The 11194-nt window shown below is 35.3% G+C and overlaps 1 long non-coding RNA gene across 1 annotated transcript; it reads right to left on the reverse strand.

Annotated features, from left to right (window-relative positions):
- Positions 1-59: 59 nt before the first annotated feature.
- LOC146726083 (uncharacterized) lies at positions 60-5746 on the reverse strand. The gene is made up of 3 exons (XR_014928659.1): positions 5680-5746; positions 1377-1407; positions 60-586 (listed from the first exon to the last, which is right to left on the reverse strand). It is a non-coding gene; the product is annotated as an uncharacterized LOC146726083 (long non-coding RNA).
- Between the last annotated feature and the right edge of the window lie 5448 nt (positions 5747-11194).

Genomic DNA, 11194 nt, shown 5'->3' on the forward strand with positions numbered 1-11194 from the left:
CATTTCCAACTGAATCATTTAACAAATGAAATTGCTCTAATGAGAAACTCTCTGCAACATTATTTGTTTCTTCATCATGTACTTTATTAAAAATACTTCCAGCACTAATTTGCGACTCGTTCTGATCCCGAAAGATAATACTTACAGATTCATTCTGATCCCGAAGGACAATACTTTCTGATTCATTATGATCCCGAAGGACAGTATTGCTATGATCCCGAAGGACAGTATTGCTATGATCCCGAAGGACAGTATTGCTATGATCCCGAAGGACATTATTGCTATGATCCCGAAGGACAGTATTGCTATGATCCCGAAGGACAGTATTGCTATGATCCCGAAGGACAGTATTGCTATGATCCCGAAGGACAGTACTTTCTGATTCATTATGATCCCGAAGGACAATACTTTCTGATTTATTATGATCCCGAAGGACAATATCGCTTTGATCCCGAAGGACAGTATCGCTTTGATCCCGAAGGACAATATCGCTTTGATCCCGAAGGACATTGGTTGGTGGGTTTCTACCCAAGGCCAACCTCTTCTTTAGAGCTTCACCTCTCTTCCATCCTTTCTTTCGAGGCATCTGAAAGATACAATTGTCAAAATACGAGTGATTTATTTAATATATTTGCTAAATTGAGCACTGTTTTTACCTACAAGAGATAGGTACATTGTTATTAAAATACAGATGCTACCTGTGTCAATTTCATTAGCAATACTGCTAATTTGCAAGCAAAACAGTGAGATAAATTGCAAATTTGCATTGTGAGTTTTTTTCCTTCACAGTTAAATACCACACAGCTGTCTTGAATTGGATCATCACACAAATACATGTACATAGGTCTGATGTCTGTGTTTATGATTTTTGAAGTTTATACAGTTGTTAATAAAGAGCTAAACATACACTCATATCTACCCCTAAACATGTTCAAACATGATCAAAGTGTTTGTGTGAATGAGATCTGGTTGTAAAAAATGGTTGATTTCAAAAATATGCTACCTAAAAATTGTGGACATACAGCTTTCTTGAATTAGAACACTATAGAACTTTATTTACTGCTTAGAATGTCTATTGAATTACTAAACTAAAAACCTGATTGGTCCAGATATGTATGCATAGGCTAGAAAGATTGACACATATATATATATCAATTCCCCAGTTGAGTGACAAAATGATCTACATATAGCACTAACTCCCACAAATCATGTGAACTTTGATATATTTTACCATAATGCTGACATGTAGTAATAATGTGTATAAGTATCAATACATACTGAGCAGTATATAAGCATATATCCAGAATTCACACTTCATTATTAACGGCTAAAAAAATGTGCACATGTTTGATACATAATTTTTAGACATATCTTACCTTTCAATATACAGGAATAGATTGTTATAGACTGCAAGTGAAATATAGAGAACTGTTAAATTATGCAACATAGTGAATTTACAATTATTATAGTAATGTGACGGTCAACACAGCAATTATTGGTATTAATACAGATAAATGGCAAACCTACACAGGAAAGTGTAACAAACAACTCTTTAATAAACATAATAAAAAATATTCACTGAATCTCTATTCACTAAACTATTCACTCTTCGCTACAAATTATTTAAAAAATTGTTCGCCCTGTTAATTGATTCAGGTTGATTTCAGGAAACATGAAATAGCAAATCATTACAACCAATGATTATTGACAAGGGGTCATTAACTTGACCAGTGGCTGAAACCGCAACATGCAGTTAGTACTATAGGTCAAAGGTCACAATACAAAATAAAACAAGTCATTGTCAATGACACGTCCCCGTTCCGTTCATATTTGAGTGACATATACATTCAAAGCAGCAACAATATGGATGTTGAACTGCATTCAGTAAAACAAAATAGCCACCAGTCAGCCAATTTTAACACAATCCAAACAAAAATTTTAAGTAAATTTGCCGACGCATGACTAAGACTCAGTTCCGGTATGGTGAAAATGTGCAATTTTTGTAAATTTTTGACCTTAAAAGGACTAGCCCAAATGCACAGGCATATGTATGATGTGAAGTTTCAACTTGATCTGTCCAGGCATGTCCGAAATATGGATCGAAAACTAAATTCTTTAAAACAAAATGGCCGCCAGTTGGCCATTTTGAACTTGATCCGAAGAAAAATTGGTATGCATCAAGCTTATATTATGTTTAATATATGCACTAAATCTGAACAAAATCCATCCATGCATGACTGAGATCCGGTTCCGGAATTGTGAAAATACGTGATTTTGATGCATTTTCTGCCTTAAAATGGCCATCATTCAGCTATTGTTAAGCGGATCATGAAACAAATGCACATATCTATTTGTGACATGATTTACCATGTGTGTGTGAAGTTTGAACTTGATCAATCCAGACATGTCTCGGATACGGATCCAGAACTGAAATCTTTAAAACAAAATGGCCGCCAGTCGGCCATTTCGAACTTGATCCGAAAAAAAAATGACGTGCATCAACGTCCTATTATGTTTAATGTATGTACCAAATTTGAACAAAATCTGTCCATGCATAACTGAGATCCGGGTCCGGAATGGTGAAAATGTGCGATTTCAATGCATTTTCAGCCTTAAAGCGGCCGCCATTTGGCTATCGTTAATGAGATCATGAAACAAATGCACATACATATTTGTGACATAATGTACCTTGTGTGTGTGTGAAGTTTGAACTCGATCAATCCAGGCATGTCTCAGATACGGATCCAGAACTGAATTCTTTAAAACAAAATGGCCGCCAGTCGGCCATTTCAAGCCCGATCCCCCCCAAAAAATGACGTGCATCAAGCTCCTATTATGTTTAATGTATGTACCAAATTTGAACAAAATCCGTCCATGCATAACTGAGATCCGGGTCCGGAATGGTGAAAATGTGCGATTTTGATGCATTTTCGGCCTTAAAATGGCCGCTATTCGGCTATCTTTAATCGGATCATGAAAAAAATGCATGTGCATATGTCCCATATAATGTGTGATGTATGAGTGAAGTTTGAACTTAATTGACCCATGCATGTTCGAGATACAGGTGATCACGGACGCACGGACGCACACAGGGCAAAACATAATTCCCCGTTTTCGGACTACGTCCGAACGGGGACTAACAAGCAGCCTGTCAGCTGAGATGTTAGCTGTTCAAAATTAGATATCATCATGAATTGAACAAATCTCAGATAGGTATACCTGAGGTACCTATATGTATGGTATCCAAGCAATAGGCTCAAAATCAACCATTAGATAGTCAAGTACACACAAGACGATTGAAATATCAATGCAACATACCCACAAATAACAAAAATAGCAATTAAGGACCAGTAAGAAAATTTGGTAAAAAACACATGTGCAAAGAACCGGATGACTCCAGGTTTTGAAATTGTTAACACAAACATTGGGGTAACCCTGAATCTCTGGCCCCCGGCCAATGGGTCCCCGGCCAAATTGAATGGCCCCCTGGCCAATGAGCCATTTACATGTTTTTCTCACATATTTTTATATATTTAACACCACTAGCCAATCTCTGGCTCAGGCCAAATTGAATGGCATACATATAAAATATGTTTTTTGAAATTCAGTCCCTCATCCCCTTGGCTTTTATCGCCAATTTTTTCGTCCCCAGAGTGATTTACCTCATCAATTTTGTTTCACGAGCGTCTCTAATAAATAATCTATCTAACCGCTGGACTGAATTAATGATATTATCAAAAAATCATAGAAGATTTGGCGAAAATCGGTCGTTTTTGACATCAACATATTTTTGCTCAGAAACGCAATGGCGATAAGACTCATTTTCAAGGACGCAGGTAGTTTAGATCGGAATGTTTCCTTTGTTTCGGGTTCGTTGTGAGTCTAGAGACATAACAATGTTATTTTTAGAGAATATAGAATATGTTCTGTTTCAATACAGGATTTTGATATGCCAATCGGGCAATTTTAACAATTTCCTACTATTTCCAAAAATTGGCAATGGTACTAGCACAGAATGGACTTCCTGTTCTGCGCGTCTTTGATTGTAGCAATGTTCACGCCACTGTACGAATGTACGAAAATATGCACACTCGCGAATTTGACAACATTCACTTGAGCGTTTTAATATGGTGGAGGAATATAGGAAAATAGATGGAAATACCAGTTACATCACTCATGCCGATTGATGATTCAATTGCTGGCTGGGATAGATGTATTTAGTGTTTATTTCTATGCTATATGTCTACACTTGCGATTCTCAATTTCGATGTGTAAAATTATATTTTTAGGTTTCTTCTTTTAGTATTCTCACATTTACTTGGTCATATTTTGTATATACCAGTCAGACACTGACAACAAGTAAGTAAATGGGCCTGAACTCGAGGTCCCAGAGAAAGCGTCAACGTACAACATTAATGAACTAAATTTACATTACAATCTCATGCTTACATTACAATCTGATTTATGCTGGAGAACAAAGCATACAAGTACTGTGTACAATATACTGCAAAGTGGAAATAATATATTTATTTAACCGTTGATTTTTGTACAAAACTCCAAGAACACAAAACAAACAATCTACAACAAAAAACAAAAACAAAACTGCCAAGTATAAAAAAAATACAAAATAAATGTAAGTAAACACACTTTTTGTAAACAAAATTGCAGTTTGCGGCCTCTATGGACAAGTTCACAACCTCTAATATTGCAAAACTGTTAGTTGTGAACTGAACATTGAATCTTATTAGGATTTCCACATACAGTTACACAGAACGAAAAAAAAATCAATAATAAGACAAGGAAAAATATTGCTTTTTTGTCAAGGCTATATACTAAATTCTCTTATCCTGGGGGTATTTTTGAGGGTGTACAAGTAATATGCATTAAAATTATCAACAAATGTAATCATAGTACAATTGTAAAGTAAACAAAATTATCTAGTGATTTTGGATTTGTTGGAAAAGTGGCCGAAAGGCTGTGACATTGTCTATTTGGTGATGAGAACTGCCAAGCCAGTTTTACCAAATATTGAACAAAAATTTTCGTAAACATTACCGACCACGAAAGACGCCCATCGCGAAATGTCTCTATATTACTGTCGAGTCATGGTAACTTGTCGGCCAATTCACTTCCGCGTTTTACGTACATTGGCTAGTGGCGTTAAATATATAAAAATATGTGAGAAAAACATGTAAATTAATAACTCATTGGCCAGGGGTCGGGCCAGAGATTCGGGTTACCTCATACATTGCTAGTTTTGGGAATTGAGGTTTGACCTTTCTAAATAATCGACACTATAAAATAGCGACATTGTTCAATTATTTCACCCATTAGAGCTGTAAAATAATGTCTTTGTTTGTTTGTGCCGCTCAAATGACACGTCTGTGACTTTCTAAATTTCCAAATTTATTAGACATGTGCAATGCTTTCAGAAGTTGAACACGATGCACGCACTTCCGGTCGACATGACTGGGCGACGCCATGATTGTTTTACACGATAAATGACTAGAAAATGCACAAAATCTATCATATTTAATATCTTAAACCGAAAACTGGACCTGAGAATGCGACTACTAGACCTTTACATTTCGGATACGTTCACTTATAGTAACATATATTGTCATATATTATCAATATTCAACATTCGAATCTCCGATCATAAAATAAACATGTACTCACCAAAACGAAAGCGCAACATATAAACTTCGACCGTCTGGTGGCGCTATATAGTTTTCACAGTCACGGCCTGAGAAACGGGTCGTTGTCCAAGTCCAACATTCTTAGTTATACCATGGAACTATAAACCAGTTCCATGGTTATACTAGTAATTACTAGTGCAATAACATTTACGAAATCAGATCACACCTAGTTTTTTTCAGATTGATTTGTGGAAATGTTATGCCTTTATTTTAATCGTGTTCAAATGCAAAAATGTGCATATTTTGTACACGAATTAAAGTTATATATACTTGTAGAGGCTGTAAATACAAACGATGCTCAATTGATTGTCAGTGTTTTATCGAGTACATGACATGATTTATGTACGGTTTATACTAAGACTATACATGTGTTGTAATTTGATCAAAATTAAAGTACGCGTCTGTCACTGCTAGACCGTCGTTTTTTTGGTAACTGTGATGATATGACAGTTTATACCGGGCATACTCTGTCCTGGGACTCGCCCACATAGATGTAAACAACATATTATACATATTAATTTTATAACCAGAACTTGACATGACTTAGACGTCTCTGGTATCATACTGACAACATAATTTTACAACATATATATAATAATAATTATAAGTTATTAAACTAAGTACAAGATAGAATGCGAAAACTGGGGCACATGTGCAAGAAAATATTTAAAATGTTTTGTTTATGGTGCGACAATTAACAGTTTAAAAAACGACTGTAGGTCGTGGTTACATGCACTTCTAGTATAATGTGCGCCCTCTATGGCAGCCAGGCCGCAGTAACTTCTTAATACATCTCCGCAATGAAGCCTCATATTCTAAGCTGAATGACATGCGTTATATTTTAGTATTTAAAATGTTTTCAGGCTATTTCAAATGTGAACATCCTGACGGTTAACCTTGTTATTTAAATACACACATTGCCGGATTAGTGAGTCACAAGAAATTAATTCATCCAATAAAGAAAGAAAGTGTATAATGAAATCACTACCATCGCCGCTATGTTAACCAGCCAGAAAACAACATGCTTGATTTAAATTACTATGACAAACAGTAAACTACAGAAAGAGTCATGTCTAGCAAATATCATCAATAAAATCTTTAACGGTCATGTGACCTTGGCCGCCATATTGGATTTTCTGAAAATGACAAAAAATATTAAAAATCTACTTTTTAAAAATGGCTCATTTCTATGATTAGAAATTTGCTTTGCAGCACCTATGTTGATAGCTCTAAAGAGGTAATGAAGCAGATTTTTGAAAAATGGCTTTCTTTAGCAGCCATCCTGGATTTAGTAAAATGTGAAATTATGCTATAAGTCATGAACAATTTGCCAGATTGAAACCAAAGTTGACATACAACATCCGATCAATGCGGTGATTATGTGTTCATGAAAATATTTCCCACGATTCAAGTGGTTTTGGCTGCCATCTTGAATTTATCCAAAAAATGTAAAAAAAAAAATCAAAAAATCATTTTCATAAAAACTACCCGCTTGTTTGACATGCAATGTAGCATATAGTATCTCTGTTGATAGCTCTACAAAGTCACTGAAACAGATTTTTGAAAAATGGCTTCCTTTGGCAGCCATCTTAAATTTAGTGAAAAGTGAAATTACGCTATAACTCATGAACAATTTGCCAGATTCAAACCAAAGTTGGCATACAACATCCGTTTAATATGATTATGTGTACATGAAAAAATTCCCCATGATTCAAGTAGTTTAGGCGGCCATCTTGAATTTATCACAAAAATGCAAAATACCTCCAAAAAAATCTTTATTATGAATAACATTGGACAGATGACTATCAATGGTTATGTCTGTTGATTCCAGTGTTGTTCATAAACCAAAATACCAGAGGACTTGTTAAGAACATTGCATTCTAGACATGAAACGTTCGTCAAATAAGCACATCAAGCAAGTGCAATTTGCCATCAGCCATGCAGGCTCGAAACCCGTCATTGCTGCTATGCAGCTATATTTAGGCTTTCAAGTCCCTTCAGGCTTGAAAGCCTATTGTTTTTGTTATGTTTATTATTATTATTATTATTATTATTATTATTATTATTATTATTATTATTATTATTATTCTTCCGCCAAGTTCAAACGACTTCTTCTCTGAAACGGCTGGACCGTTTTGCCTGAAAATTTGTATATACCTTCTACATGTCATGCCATTAAAAGTGACTGAAACAGATTTTCGATTAGTCACGTGGTTCGGCCGCCATCTTGGAACTCATTAAATATGCATGTCTCTTGTATCTCAAAAACTATTGCATGTACAAACATGGAACTAATGGTATATTGAAGGCAACGGACAAGAGAATTGGCCAAAATATTCGTTGACCATATATGGTCATAGAACTCATTTAATATGCATGTCTCTAATATCTCAAGCGCTATTCCATGTACAAACATGGAACAAACACTATATTGAAGACAATTGAAAAGAGAATTGGCCAACATATCCGTTGACCATATAAGGTCATATACCTCATTAAATATGCATACCTATAATATCTCAGGCACTATTTCACATACAGACATGGAACCATTGCTATATTGAAGGCTTTGGACAAGAGAAATTGTCAACATCTTCAATGACCATATATGGTCATATAACTCATTAAATATGCATGTCTCCAATATCTCAAGCACTAATGCATATATAAACATGGTACCAATGCTATTTTGAAGGCACTGGGAAAGGAAATTGGCCAACATATCCGTTGACCATATATGGTCATAGAACTCATTTAATATGCATGTCTCTAATATTGCAAGCAGTATTGAAGTTAGAGACATGGAAATAGCGCTATAATGAAGGCATTGGGCCAGAACGTCGTGTAAGCTACACTTATATACATTGCACAAATCAAATCTTCAAACTTTTTTTTCCAAATTTAATGGTGTTATGGCCCTTTTTTCTTGAAAGCCGTTAATAGCTGCTCTGCAGCTATATTTAGGCTTTCAAGTCCCTTCAGGCTTGAAAGCCTATTGTTTTTGTTATGTTTATTATTATTATTATTATTATTCTTCCGCCAACTTCAAACGACTTCTTCTCTGAAACGGCTGCACCATTTTGCCTGAAAATTTGTATATACCTTCTACATGTCATGCCATTAAAAGTGACTGAAGCAGATTTTCGATTAGTCACGTGGTTCGGCCGCCATGTTGGAACTCATTAAATATGCATGTCTCTTGTAACTCAAAAACTATTGCATGTACGAACATGGAACTAACGGTATATTAAAGGCAACGGACAAGAGAATTGGCCAAAATATTCATTGACCATATATGGTCATAGAACTCATTAAATATGCATGTCTCTTATATCTCAAGCACTATTGCATGTACAAACGTGAAACTAACGGTATATTAAAGGCAACGGACAAGAGAATTGGCCAAAATATTCGTTGTCCATATATGGTCATAGAACTCATTAAATATGCATGTCTCTTATATCTCAAGCACTATTGCATGTACAAACGTGAAACTAACGGTATATTAAAGGCAACGGACAAGAGAATTGGCCAAAATATTCGTTGTCCATATATGGTCATAGAACTCATTAAATATGCATGTCTCTTATATCTCAAGCACTATTGCATGTACAAACGTGAAACTAACGGTATATTAAAGGCAATGGACAAGAGAATTGGCCAAAATATTCGTTGACCATATATGGTCATAGAACTCATTAAATGTGCATGTCTCTTATATCTCAAGCACTATTGCATGTACAAACGTGAAACTTACGCTATATTGAAGGTAATGGTCAAGAGAATGAGGCACCATATTCGTTGACCATATAAGGTCATATACCTCATTAAATATGCATATCTATAATATCTCAGGCTCTATTGCACATACAGGCATGGAACCATTGCTATATTGAAGGCTTTGGACAAGAGAAATTGTCAACATGTTCAATGACTATATATGGTCATATAACTCATTAAATATGCATGTCTCCAATATCTCATGTACCATTGCATGTACAAACATGGAACTAACGGTATACTGAAGGCTTTGGACAAGAGAAATTGTCAACATATTCGTTGACCATATATGGTTATAGAACACATTAAATATGCATGTCTCCAATATTTCAAGCACCATTGCAAGTGTAAACATGGTACCAATGCTATATTGAAGGCACTGGGAAAGAAAATTGGCCAACATATCCGTTGACCATATATGGTCATAGAACTCATTTAATATGCATGTCTCTAATATCTCAAGCGCTATTCCATGTACAAACATGGAACAAACACTATATTGAAGGCAATAGAAAAGAGAATTGGCCAACATATCCGTTGACTATATATGGTCATAGAGCTCATTAAATATGCATATAATATCTCGAGCACTATTGAAGTTAGAGACATGGAAATAGCGCTACAATGAAGGCATTGGGCCAGAACTTCGTGTAACCTACACCTATATACATTGCACAAATCAAATCTTCAATCTTTTTTTCCCCAAATTTAATGGTGTTATGGCTCCTTTTTCTTGAAAGCCGTTAATAGCTGCTCTGCAGCTATATTTATTATTATTATTTTTCCGCCGTTTTTTGTAACCACTGTAACTTGAAAAATAATGCAGCGATTGATTTGCCATTTTGCATGCTGATGAAGGGCGATGAGTTGTGGTGCATACCCCAAAACCAGCTATGTAGGTCACATGACCTGGCCGCCATCTTAGGTACAACACAAACCGGAAGTACTCAATTGCACCACTTTCTGAGGGTCTAGGAACTTCCGGTTTTTTTGTGTGGCATCATTGGCTCATGTCTAGCAAATATCAGCAATAAAATCTTTAGCGGTCATGTGACATTGGCCGCCATATTGGATTTTGTGAAAATTGACAAGAAACTTTTAAAATCTTCTTCTCAAAAATGGCTCATTCATGTGATTATACATTTGCTTTGCAGCACATATGGCCATAGCCCTACAAAGTGACTGAAGCAGATTTTTGAAAAATGGCTTCCTTTGGCAGCCATCTTGGATTTAATAAAAAGTGAAAGTACGCTATAACTCATGAACAATTTGCCAGATTTAAACCAAAGTTGGCATACAACATCCCTTCAATAAGATGATTATGTGTTCATAAAAATATTTCCCATGATTCAAGTGGTTTTGGCGGCCATATTGAATTTATCAAAAAATTGCAAAAAACCTCAAAAAATTATCTTCTTAAAAACTGCTTGTTTGTTTGACAATCAATTTAGCATATAGTATCTCTGTTGATAGCTCTACAATGTAACTGTAGCAGATTTTCGAAAAATGGCTTCTTTTGGCAGCCATCTTGGATTTAGTAAAAAGTGAAAGTACACTATAACTTATGAACGATTTGCCAGATTTAAACAAAACTTGGCATACAACATCCGCTCAATGAGATGATTATGTGTTCATGGAAATATTTCCCATGATTCAAGTGGTTTTGGCGGCCATATTGAATTTATCAAAAAATTGCAAAAAACCTCAAAATATTA

The sequence above is a fragment of the Saccoglossus kowalevskii genome, unplaced genomic scaffold (assembly GCF_978046115.1).
Source record: "Saccoglossus kowalevskii unplaced genomic scaffold, keSacKowa6.1 SCAFFOLD_57, whole genome shotgun sequence".
Lineage (NCBI taxonomy): Eukaryota > Metazoa > Hemichordata > Enteropneusta > Harrimaniidae > Saccoglossus > Saccoglossus kowalevskii.